The sequence below is a fragment of the Vigna unguiculata genome, unplaced genomic scaffold, assembly GCF_037176805.1.
Source record: "Vigna unguiculata cultivar grain cowpea cultivar isolate G323 ecotype 2 unplaced genomic scaffold, ASM3717680v1 ptg000026l_ERROPOS8475000, whole genome shotgun sequence".
Classification (NCBI taxonomy): domain Eukaryota; kingdom Viridiplantae; phylum Streptophyta; class Magnoliopsida; order Fabales; family Fabaceae; genus Vigna; species Vigna unguiculata.
Genome location: NW_028196671.1, coordinates 194,707 through 204,070, shown reverse-complemented (window position 1 = coordinate 204,070; position 9,364 = coordinate 194,707). Strand labels below are relative to the sequence as shown.

Genomic DNA, 9,364 nt, shown 5'->3' with positions numbered 1-9,364 from the left:
TTGGCGCGGCGCGGGGGCACGGGGACGTGAGGTGGGTTGTTTTGGTCTGAAGAGATTTTGGTAGTAGTCAGTTGGAATGATTTAGGTGATAATTTAGGATTTGATTGCAAAAGAAAACAGTGATGAAAAGAACGTAGGAAAAGAAAATAACGTAAAAAAGAGGTGCAACACGAGGACTTCCCAGGAGGTCACCCATCCTAGTACTACTCTCGCCCAAGCACGCTTAACTGCGGAGTTCTGATGGGATCTGGTGCATTAGTGCTGGTATGATCGCACCTGTGAAGTATTGCACGATCAATGTACATATGGGTTTCGCATTGGGCCTAAGTTTGAACACTTGGCGCGGCGGCGCGGGGGCACGGGGACGTGAGGTGGGTTGTTTTGGTCTGAAGAGATTTTGGTAGTAGTCAGTTGGAATGATTTAGGATTTGATTGCAAAAGAAAACACTGATGAAAAGAACGTAGGAAAAGAAAATAACGTAAAAAAGAGGTGCAACACGAGGACTTCCCAGGAGGTCACCCATCCTAGTACTACTCTCGCCCATGCACGCTTAACTGCGGAGTTCTGATGGGATCCGGTGCATTAGTGCTGGTATGATCGCACCTGTGAAGTATTGCACGATCAATGTACATATGGGTTTCGCATTGGGCCTAAGTTTGAACACTTGGCGCGGCGGCGCGGGGGCACGGGGACGTGAGGTGGGTTGTTTTGGTCTGAAGAGATTTTGGTAGTAGTCAGTTGGAATGATTTAGGATTTGATTGCAAAAGAAAACAGTGATGAAAAGAACGTAGGAAAAGAAAATAACGTAAAAAAGAGGTGCAACACGAGGACTTCCCAGGAGGTCACCCATCCTAGTACTACTCTCGCCCAAGCACGCTTAACTGCGGAGTTCTGATGGGATCCGGTGCATTAGTGCTGGTATGATCGCACCTGTGAAGTATTGCACGATCAATGTACATATGGGTTTCGCATTGGGCCTAAGTTTGAACACTTGGCGCGGCGCGGGGGCACGGGGACGTGAGGTGGGTTGTTTTGGTCTGAAGAGATTTTGGTAGTAGTCAGTTGGAACGATTTAGGTGATAATTTAGGATTTGATTGCAAAAGAAAACAGTGATGAAAAGAACGTAGGAAAAGAAAATAACGTAAAAAAGAGGTGCAACACGAGGACTTCCCAGGAGGTCACCCATCCTAGTACTACTCTCGCCCAAGCACGCTTAACTGCGGAGTTCTGATGGGATCCGGTGCATTAGTGCTGGTATGATCGCACCTGTGAAGTATTGCACGATCAATGTACATATGGGTTTCGCATTGAGCCTAAGTTTGAACACTTGGCGCGGCGGCGCGGGGGCACGGGGACGTGAGGTGGGTTGTTTTGGTCTGAAGAGATTTTGGTAGTAGTCAGTTGGAATGATTTAGGATTTGATTGCAAAAGAAAACAGTGATGAAAAGAACGTAGGAAAAGAAAATAACGTAAAAAAGAGGTGCAACACGAGGACTTCCCAGGAGGTCACCCATCCTAGTACTACTCTCGCCCAAGCACGCTTAACTGCGGAGTTCTGATGGGATCCGGTGCATTAGTGCTGGTATGATCGCACCTGTGAAGTATTGCACGATCAATGTACATATGGGTTTCGCATTGGGCCTAAGTTTGAACACTTGGCGCGGCGCGGGGGCACGGGGACGTGAGGTGGGTTGTTTTGGTCTGAAGAGATTTTGGTAGTAGTCAGTTGGAATGATTTAGGATTTGATTGCAAAAGAAAACAGTGATGAAAAGAACGTAGGAAAAGAAAATAACGTAAAAAAGAGGTGCAACACGAGGACTTCCCAGGAGGTCACCCATCCTAGTACTACTCTCGCCCAAGCACGCTTAACTGCGGAGTTCTGATGGGATCCGGTGCATTAGTGCTGGTATGATCGCACCTGTGAAGTATTGCACGATCAATGTACATATGGGTTTCGCATTGGGCCTAAGTTTGAACACTTGGCGCGGCGCGGGGGCACGGGGACGTGAGGTGGGTTGTTTTGGTCTGAAGAGATTTTGGTAGTAGTCAGTTGGAATGATTTAGGTGATAATTTAGGATTTGATTGCAAAAGAAAACAGTGATGAAAAGAACGTAGGAAAAGAAAATAACGTAAAAAAGAGGTGCAACACGAGGACTTCCCAGGAGGTCACCCATCCTAGTACTACTCTCGCCCAAGCACGCTTAACTGCGGAGTTCTGATGGGATCCGGTGCATTAGTGCTGGTATGATCGCACCTGTGAAGTATTGCACGATCAATGTACATATGGGTTTCGCATTGGGCCTAAGTTTGAACACTTGGCGCGGCGCGGGGGCACGGGGACGTGAGGTGGGTTGTTTTGGTCTGAAGAGATTTTGGTAGTAGTCAGTTGGAATGATTTAGGATTTGATTGCAAAAGAAAACAGTGATGAAAAGAACGTAGGAAAAGAAAATAACGTAAAAAAGAGGTGCAACACGAGGACTTCCCAGGAGGTCACCCATCCTAGTACTACTCTCGCCCAAGCACACTTAACTGCGGAGTTCTGATGGGATCCGGTGCATTAGTGCTGGTATGATCGCACCTGTGAAGTATTGCACGATCAATGTACATATGGGTTTCGCATTGGGCCTAAGTTTGAACACTTGGCGCGGCGCAGGGGCACGGGGACGTGAGGTGGGTTGTTTTGGTCTGAAGAGATTTTGGTAGTAGTCAGTTGGAATGATTTAGGTGATAATTTAGGATTTGATTGCAAAAGAAAACAGTGATGAAAAGAACGTAGGAAAAGAAAATAACGTAAAAAAGAGGTGCAACACGAGGACTTCCCAGGAGGTCACCCATCCTAGTACTACTCTCGCCCAAGCACGCTTAACTGCGGAGTTCTGATGGGATCCGGTGCATTAGTGCTGGTATGATCGCACCTGTGAAGTATTGCACGATCAATGTACATATGGGTTTCGCATTGGGCCTAAGTTTGAACACTTGGCGCGGCGCGGGGGCACGGGGACGTGAGGTGGGTTGTTTTGGTCTGAAGAGATTTTGGTAGTAGTCAGTTGGAATGATTTAGGTGATAATTTAGGATTTGATTGCAAAAGAAAACAGTGATGAAAAGAACGTAGGAAAAGAAAATAACGTAAAAAAGAGGTGCAACACGAGGACTTCCCAGGAGGTCACCCATCCTAGTACTACTCTCGCCCAAGCACGCTTAACTGCGGAGTTCTGATGGGATCCGGTGCATTAGTGCTGGTATGATCGCACCTGTGAAGTATTGCACGATCAATGTACATATGGGTTTCGCATTGGGCCTAAGTTTGAACACTTGGCGCGGCGCGGGGGCACGGGGACGTGAGGTGGGTTGTTTTGGTCTGAAGAGATTTTGGTAGTAGTCAGTTGGAATGATTTAGGTGATAATTTAGGATTTGATTGCAAAAGAAAACAGTGATGAAAAGAACGTAGGAAAAGAAAATAACGTAAAAAAGAGGTGCAACACGAGGACTTCCCAGGAGGTCACCCATCCTAGTACTACTCTCGCCCAAGCACGCTTAACTGCGGAGTTCTGATGGGATCCGGTGCATTTGTGCTGGTATGATCGCACCTGTGAAGTATTGCACGATCAATGTACATATGGGTTTCGCATTGGGCCTAAGTTTGAACACTTGGCGCGGCGCGGGGGCACGGGGACGTGAGGTGGGTTGTTTTGGTCTGAAGAGATTTTGGTAGTAGTCAGTTGGAATGATTTAGGTGATAATTTAGGATTTGATTGCAAAAGAAAACAGTGATGAAAAGAACGTAGGAAAAGAAAATAACGTAAAAAAGAGGTGCAACACGAGGACTTCCCAGGAGGTCACCCATCCTAGTACTACTCTCGCCCAAGCACGCTTAACTGCGGAGTTCTGATGGGATCCGGTGCATTAGTGCTGGTATGATCGCACCTGTGAAGTATTGCACGATCAATGTACATATGGGTTTCGCATTGGGCCTAAGTTTGAACACTTGGCGCGGCGCGGGGGCACGGGGACGTGAGGTGGGTTGTTTTGGTCTGAAGAGATTTTGGTAGTAGTCAGTTGGAATGATTTAGGATTTGATTGCAAAAGAAAACAGTGATGAAAAGAACGTAGGAAAAGAAAATAACGTAAAAAAGAGGTGCAACACGAGGACTTCCCAGGAGGTCACCCATCCTAGTACTACTCTCGCCCAAGCACACTTAACTGCGGAGTTCTGATGGGATCCGGTGCATTAGTGCTGGTATGATCGCACCTGTGAAGTATTGCACGATCAATGTACATATGGGTTTCGCATTGGGCCTAAGTTTGAACACTTGGCGCGGCGCAGGGGCACGGGGACGTGAGGTGGGTTGTTTTGGTCTGAAGAGATTTTGGTAGTAGTCAGTTGGAATGATTTAGGTGATAATTTAGGATTTGATTGCAAAAGAAAACAGTGATGAAAAGAACGTAGGAAAAGAAAATAACGTAAAAAAGAGGTGCAACACGAGGACTTCCCAGGAGGTCACCCATCCTAGTACTACTCTCGCCCAAGCACGCTTAACTGCGGAGTTCTGATGGGATCCGGTGCATTAGTGCTGGTATGATCGCACCTGTGAAGTATTGCACGATCAATGTACATATGGGTTTCGCATTGGGCCTAAGTTTGAACACTTGGCGCGGCGCGGGGGCACGGGGACGTGAGGTGGGTTGTTTTGGTCTGAAGAGATTTTGGTAGTAGTCAGTTGGAATGATTTAGGTGATAATTTAGGATTTGATTGCAAAAGAAAACAGTGATGAAAAGAACGTAGGAAAAGAAAATAACGTAAAAAAGAGGTGCAACACGAGGACTTCCCAGGAGGTCACCCATCCTAGTACTACTCTCGCCCAAGCACGCTTAACTGCGGAGTTCTGATGGGATCCGGTGCATTAGTGCTGGTATGATCGCACCTGTGAAGTATTGCACGATCAATGTACATATGGGTTTCGCATTGGGCCTAAGTTTGAACACTTGGCGCGGCGCGGGGGCACGGGGACGTGAGGTGGGTTGTTTTGGTCTGAAGAGATTTTGGTAGTAGTCAGTTGGAATGATTTAGGATTTGATTGCAAAAGAAAACAGTGATGAAAAGAACGTAGGAAAAGAAAATAACGTAAAAAAGAGGTGCAACACGAGGACTTCCCAGGAGGTCACCCATCCTAGTACTACTCTCGCCCAAGCACACTTAACTGCGGAGTTCTGATGGGATCCGGTGCATTAGTGCTGGTATGATCGCACCTGTGAAGTATTGCACGATCAATGTACATATGGGTTTCGCATTGGGCCTAAGTTTGAACACTTGGCGCGGCGCAGGGGCACGGGGACGTGAGGTGGGTTGTTTTGGTCTGAAGAGATTTTGGTAGTAGTCAGTTGGAATGATTTAGGTGATAATTTAGGATTTGATTGCAAAAGAAAACAGTGATGAAAAGAACGTAGGAAAAGAAAATAACGTAAAAAAGAGGTGCAACACGAGGACTTCCCAGGAGGTCACCCATCCTAGTACTACTCTCGCCCAAGCACGCTTAACTGCGGAGTTCTGATGGGATCCGGTGCATTAGTGCTGGTATGATCGCACCTGTGAAGTATTGCACGATCAATGTACATATGGGTTTCGCATTGGGCCTAAGTTTGAACACTTGGCGCGGCGCGGGGGCACGGGGACGTGAGGTGGGTTGTTTTGGTCTGAAGAGATTTTGGTAGTAGTCAGTTGGAATGATTTAGGTGATAATTTAGGATTTGATTGCAAAAGAAAACAGTGATGAAAAGAACGTAGGAAAAGAAAATAACGTAAAAAAGAGGTGCAACACGAGGACTTCCCAGGAGGTCACCCATCCTAGTACTGCTCTCGCCCAAGCACGCTTAACTGCGGAGTTCTGATGGGATCCGGTGCATTAGTGCTGGTATGATCGCACCTGTGAAGTATTGCACGATCAATGTACATATGGGTTTCGCATTGGGCCTAAGTTTGAACACTTGGCGCGGCGGCGCGGGGGCACGGGGACGTGAGGTGGGTTGTTTTGGTCTGAAGAGATTTTGGTAGTAGTCAGTTGGAATGATTTAGGATTTGATTGCAAAAGAAAACAGTGATGAAAAGAACGTAGGAAAAGAAAATAACGTAAAAAAGAGGTGCAACACGAGGACTTCCCAGGAGGTCACCCATCCTAGTACTACTCTCGCCCAAGCACGCTTAACTGCGGAGTTCTGATGGGATCCGGTGCATTAGTGCTGGTATGATCGCACCTGTGAAGTATTGCACGATCAATGTACATATGGGTTTCGCATTGGGCCTAAGTTAGAACACTTGGCGCGGCGGCGCGGGGCACGGGGACGTGAGGTGGGTTGTTTTGGTCTGAAGAGATTTTGGTAGTAGTCAGTTGGAATGATTTAGGATTTGATTGCAAAAGAAAACAGTGATGAAAAGAACGTAGGAAAAGAAAATAACGTAAAAAAGAGGTGCAACACGAGGACTTCCCAGGAGGTCACCCATCCTAGTACTACTCTCGCCCAAGCACGCTTAACTGCGGATTTCTGATGGGATCCGGTGCATTAGTGCTGGTATGATCGCACCTGTGAAGTATTGCACGATCAATGTACATATGGGTTTCGCATTGGGCCTAAGTTTGAACACTTGGCGCGGCGCGGGGGCACGGGGACGTGAGGTGGGTTGTTTTGGTCTGAAGAGATTTTGGTAGTAGTCAGTTGGAACGATTTAGGTGATAATTTAGGATTTGATTGCAAAAGAAAACAGTGATGAAAAGAACGTAGGAAAAGAAAATAACGTAAAAAAGAGGTGCAACACGAGGACTTCCCAGGAGGTCACCCATCCTAGTACTACTCTCGCCCAAGCACGCTTAACTGCGGAGTTCTGATGGGATCCGGTGCATTAGTGCTGGTATGATCGCACCTGTGAAGTATTGCACGATCAATGTACATATGGGTTTCGCATTGAGCCTAAGTTTGAACACTTGGCGCGGCGGCGCGGGGGCACGGGGACGTGAGGTGGGTTGTTTTGGTCTGAAGAGATTTTGGTAGTAGTCAGTTGGAATGATTTAGGATTTGATTGCAAAAGAAAACAGTGATGAAAAGAACGTAGGAAAAGAAAATAACGTAAAAAAGAGGTGCAACACGAGGACTTCCCAGGAGGTCACCCATCCTAGTACTACTCTCGCCCAAGCACGCTTAACTGCGGAGTTCTGATGGGATCCGGTGCATTAGTGCTGGTATGATCGCACCTGTGAAGTATTGCACGATCAATGTACATATGGGTTTCGCATTGGGCCTAAGTTTGAACACTTGGCGCGGCGCGGGGGCACGGGGACGTGAGGTGGGTTGTTTTGGTCTGAAGAGATTTTGGTAGTAGTCAGTTGGAACGATTTAGGTGATAATTTAGGATTTGATTGCAAAAGAAAACAGTGATGAAAAGAACGTAGGAAAAGAAAATAACGTAAAAAAGAGGTGCAACACGAGGACTTCCCAGGAGGTCACCCATCCTAGTACTACTCTCGCCCAAGCACGCTTAACTGCGGAGTTCTGATGGGATCCGGTGCATTAGTGCTGGTATGATCGCACCTGTGAAGTATTGCACGATCAATGTACATATGGGTTTCGCATTGAGCCTAAGTTTGAACACTTGGCGCGGCGGCGCGGGGGCACGGGGACGTGAGGTGGGTTGTTTTGGTCTGAAGAGATTTTGGTAGTAGTCAGTTGGAATGATTTAGGATTTGATTGCAAAAGAAAACAGTGATGAAAAGAACGTAGGAAAAGAAAATAACGTAAAAAAGAGGTGCAACACGAGGACTTCCCAGGAGGTCACCCATCCTAGTACTACTCTCGCCCAAGCACGCTTAACTGCGGAGTTCTGATGGGATCCGGTGCATTAGTGCTGGTATGATCGCACCTGTGAAGTATTGCACGATCAATGTACATATGGGTTTCGCATTGGGCCTAAGTTTGAACACTTGGCGCGGCGCGGGGGCACGGGGACGTGAGGTGGGTTGTTTTGGTCTGAAGAGATTTTGGTAGTAGTCAGTTGGAATGATTTAGGATTTGATTGCAAAAGAAAACAGTGATGAAAAGAACGTAGGAAAAGAAAATAACGTAAAAAAGAGGTGCAACACGAGGACTTCCCAGGAGGTCACCCATCCTAGTACTACTCTCGCCCAAGCACGCTTAACTGCGGAGTTCTGATGGGATCCGGTGCATTAGTGCTGGTATGATCGCACCTGTGAAGTATTGCACGATCAATGTACATATGGGTTTCGCATTGGGCCTAAGTTTGAACACTTGGCGCGGCGCGGGGGCACGGGGACGTGAGGTGGGTTGTTTTGGTCTGAAGAGATTTTGGTAGTAGTCAGTTGGAATGATTTAGGTGATAATTTAGGATTTGATTGCAAAAGAAAACAGTGATGAAAAGAACGTAGGAAAAGAAAATAACGTAAAAAAGAGGTGCAACACGAGGACTTCCCAGGAGGTCACCCATCCTAGTACTACTCTCGCCCAAGCACGCTTAACTGCGGAGTTCTGATGGGATCCGGTGCATTAGTGCTGGTATGATCGCACCTGTGAAGTATTGCACGATCAATGTACATATGGGTTTCGCATTGGGCCTAAGTTTGAACACTTGGCGCGGCGCGGGGGCACGGGGACGTGAGGTGGGTTGTTTTGGTCTGAAGAGATTTTGGTAGTAGTCAGTTGGAATGATTTAGGATTTGATTGCAAAAGAAAACAGTGATGAAAAGAACGTAGGAAAAGAAAATAACGTAAAAAAGAGGTGCAACACGAGGACTTCCCAGGAGGTCACCCATCCTAGTACTACTCTCGCCCAAGCACACTTAACTGCGGAGTTCTGATGGGATCCGGTGCATTAGTGCTGGTATGATCGCACCTGTGAAGTATTGCACGATCAATGTACATATGGGTTTCGCATTGGGCCTAAGTTTGAACACTTGGCGCGGCGCAGGGGCACGGGGACGTGAGGTGGGTTGTTTTGGTCTGAAGAGATTTTGGTAGTAGTCAGTTGGAATGATTTAGGTGATAATTTAGGATTTGATTGCAAAAGAAAACAGTGATGAAAAGAACGTAGGAAAAGAAAATAACGTAAAAAAGAGGTGCAACACAAGGACTTCCCAGGAGGTCACCCATCCTAGTACTACTCTCGCCCAAGCACGCTTAACTGCGGAGTTCTGATGGGATCCGGTGCATTAGTGCTGGTATGATCGCACCTGTGAAGTATTGCACGATCAATGTACATATGGGTTTCGCATTGGGCCTAAGTTTGAACACTTGGCGCGGCGCGGGGGCACGGGGACGTGAGGTGGGTTGTTTTGGTCTGAAGAGATTTTGGTAG

General features: G+C 47.1%; 28 non-coding genes across 28 annotated transcripts; all 28 read right to left on the bottom strand.

The window, feature by feature from the left end:
* Nucleotides 1–159: 159 nt before the first annotated feature.
* LOC146878462 (5S ribosomal RNA) lies at nucleotides 160–278 on the bottom strand. The gene has a single exon (XR_014989343.1). It is a non-coding gene; the product is annotated as a 5S ribosomal RNA (ribosomal RNA).
* Nucleotides 279–487: 209 nt separating this feature from the next.
* On the bottom strand, nucleotides 488–606 carry LOC146878461 (5S ribosomal RNA). The gene has a single exon (XR_014989162.1). It is a non-coding gene; the product is annotated as a 5S ribosomal RNA (ribosomal RNA).
* Nucleotides 607–815: 209 nt separating this feature from the next.
* LOC146878460 (5S ribosomal RNA) lies at nucleotides 816–934 on the bottom strand. The gene has a single exon (XR_014989771.1). It is a non-coding gene; the product is annotated as a 5S ribosomal RNA (ribosomal RNA).
* A 218-nt stretch (nucleotides 935–1,152) lies between these two features.
* Nucleotides 1,153–1,271, bottom strand: LOC146878459 (5S ribosomal RNA). The gene has a single exon (XR_014989769.1). It is a non-coding gene; the product is annotated as a 5S ribosomal RNA (ribosomal RNA).
* A 209-nt stretch (nucleotides 1,272–1,480) lies between these two features.
* On the bottom strand, nucleotides 1,481–1,599 carry LOC146878458 (5S ribosomal RNA). The gene has a single exon (XR_014989768.1). It is a non-coding gene; the product is annotated as a 5S ribosomal RNA (ribosomal RNA).
* Nucleotides 1,600–1,805: 206 nt separating this feature from the next.
* On the bottom strand, nucleotides 1,806–1,924 carry LOC146878457 (5S ribosomal RNA). Its single transcript, XR_014989767.1, has one exon. It is a non-coding gene; the product is annotated as a 5S ribosomal RNA (ribosomal RNA).
* A 218-nt stretch (nucleotides 1,925–2,142) lies between these two features.
* Nucleotides 2,143–2,261, bottom strand: LOC146878456 (5S ribosomal RNA). Its single transcript, XR_014989766.1, has one exon. It is a non-coding gene; the product is annotated as a 5S ribosomal RNA (ribosomal RNA).
* Nucleotides 2,262–2,467: 206 nt separating this feature from the next.
* LOC146878455 (5S ribosomal RNA) lies at nucleotides 2,468–2,586 on the bottom strand. Its single transcript, XR_014989214.1, has one exon. It is a non-coding gene; the product is annotated as a 5S ribosomal RNA (ribosomal RNA).
* Nucleotides 2,587–2,804: 218 nt separating this feature from the next.
* Nucleotides 2,805–2,923, bottom strand: LOC146878454 (5S ribosomal RNA). Its single transcript, XR_014989765.1, has one exon. It is a non-coding gene; the product is annotated as a 5S ribosomal RNA (ribosomal RNA).
* A 218-nt stretch (nucleotides 2,924–3,141) lies between these two features.
* Nucleotides 3,142–3,260, bottom strand: LOC146878453 (5S ribosomal RNA). The gene has a single exon (XR_014989763.1). It is a non-coding gene; the product is annotated as a 5S ribosomal RNA (ribosomal RNA).
* Nucleotides 3,261–3,478: 218 nt separating this feature from the next.
* LOC146878452 (5S ribosomal RNA) lies at nucleotides 3,479–3,597 on the bottom strand. Its single transcript, XR_014989163.1, has one exon. It is a non-coding gene; the product is annotated as a 5S ribosomal RNA (ribosomal RNA).
* A 218-nt stretch (nucleotides 3,598–3,815) lies between these two features.
* LOC146878451 (5S ribosomal RNA) lies at nucleotides 3,816–3,934 on the bottom strand. The gene has a single exon (XR_014989762.1). It is a non-coding gene; the product is annotated as a 5S ribosomal RNA (ribosomal RNA).
* A 206-nt stretch (nucleotides 3,935–4,140) lies between these two features.
* Nucleotides 4,141–4,259, bottom strand: LOC146878450 (5S ribosomal RNA). Its single transcript, XR_014989213.1, has one exon. It is a non-coding gene; the product is annotated as a 5S ribosomal RNA (ribosomal RNA).
* Nucleotides 4,260–4,477: 218 nt separating this feature from the next.
* On the bottom strand, nucleotides 4,478–4,596 carry LOC146878449 (5S ribosomal RNA). The gene has a single exon (XR_014989761.1). It is a non-coding gene; the product is annotated as a 5S ribosomal RNA (ribosomal RNA).
* A 218-nt stretch (nucleotides 4,597–4,814) lies between these two features.
* LOC146878448 (5S ribosomal RNA) lies at nucleotides 4,815–4,933 on the bottom strand. The gene has a single exon (XR_014989760.1). It is a non-coding gene; the product is annotated as a 5S ribosomal RNA (ribosomal RNA).
* A 206-nt stretch (nucleotides 4,934–5,139) lies between these two features.
* On the bottom strand, nucleotides 5,140–5,258 carry LOC146878447 (5S ribosomal RNA). The gene has a single exon (XR_014989212.1). It is a non-coding gene; the product is annotated as a 5S ribosomal RNA (ribosomal RNA).
* Nucleotides 5,259–5,476: 218 nt separating this feature from the next.
* Nucleotides 5,477–5,595, bottom strand: LOC146878446 (5S ribosomal RNA). Its single transcript, XR_014989759.1, has one exon. It is a non-coding gene; the product is annotated as a 5S ribosomal RNA (ribosomal RNA).
* Nucleotides 5,596–5,813: 218 nt separating this feature from the next.
* Nucleotides 5,814–5,932, bottom strand: LOC146878445 (5S ribosomal RNA). Its single transcript, XR_014989172.1, has one exon. It is a non-coding gene; the product is annotated as a 5S ribosomal RNA (ribosomal RNA).
* A 209-nt stretch (nucleotides 5,933–6,141) lies between these two features.
* On the bottom strand, nucleotides 6,142–6,260 carry LOC146878444 (5S ribosomal RNA). Its single transcript, XR_014989757.1, has one exon. It is a non-coding gene; the product is annotated as a 5S ribosomal RNA (ribosomal RNA).
* A 208-nt stretch (nucleotides 6,261–6,468) lies between these two features.
* LOC146878443 (5S ribosomal RNA) lies at nucleotides 6,469–6,587 on the bottom strand. The gene has a single exon (XR_014989362.1). It is a non-coding gene; the product is annotated as a 5S ribosomal RNA (ribosomal RNA).
* Nucleotides 6,588–6,805: 218 nt separating this feature from the next.
* Nucleotides 6,806–6,924, bottom strand: LOC146878442 (5S ribosomal RNA). The gene has a single exon (XR_014989756.1). It is a non-coding gene; the product is annotated as a 5S ribosomal RNA (ribosomal RNA).
* Nucleotides 6,925–7,133: 209 nt separating this feature from the next.
* Nucleotides 7,134–7,252, bottom strand: LOC146878441 (5S ribosomal RNA). The gene has a single exon (XR_014989755.1). It is a non-coding gene; the product is annotated as a 5S ribosomal RNA (ribosomal RNA).
* A 218-nt stretch (nucleotides 7,253–7,470) lies between these two features.
* LOC146878440 (5S ribosomal RNA) lies at nucleotides 7,471–7,589 on the bottom strand. Its single transcript, XR_014989754.1, has one exon. It is a non-coding gene; the product is annotated as a 5S ribosomal RNA (ribosomal RNA).
* Nucleotides 7,590–7,798: 209 nt separating this feature from the next.
* Nucleotides 7,799–7,917, bottom strand: LOC146878439 (5S ribosomal RNA). Its single transcript, XR_014989753.1, has one exon. It is a non-coding gene; the product is annotated as a 5S ribosomal RNA (ribosomal RNA).
* Nucleotides 7,918–8,123: 206 nt separating this feature from the next.
* Nucleotides 8,124–8,242, bottom strand: LOC146878438 (5S ribosomal RNA). The gene has a single exon (XR_014989751.1). It is a non-coding gene; the product is annotated as a 5S ribosomal RNA (ribosomal RNA).
* A 218-nt stretch (nucleotides 8,243–8,460) lies between these two features.
* LOC146878437 (5S ribosomal RNA) lies at nucleotides 8,461–8,579 on the bottom strand. The gene has a single exon (XR_014989750.1). It is a non-coding gene; the product is annotated as a 5S ribosomal RNA (ribosomal RNA).
* A 206-nt stretch (nucleotides 8,580–8,785) lies between these two features.
* LOC146878436 (5S ribosomal RNA) lies at nucleotides 8,786–8,904 on the bottom strand. The gene has a single exon (XR_014989211.1). It is a non-coding gene; the product is annotated as a 5S ribosomal RNA (ribosomal RNA).
* Nucleotides 8,905–9,122: 218 nt separating this feature from the next.
* On the bottom strand, nucleotides 9,123–9,241 carry LOC146878435 (5S ribosomal RNA). The gene has a single exon (XR_014989253.1). It is a non-coding gene; the product is annotated as a 5S ribosomal RNA (ribosomal RNA).
* Between the last annotated feature and the right edge of the window lie 123 nt (nucleotides 9,242–9,364).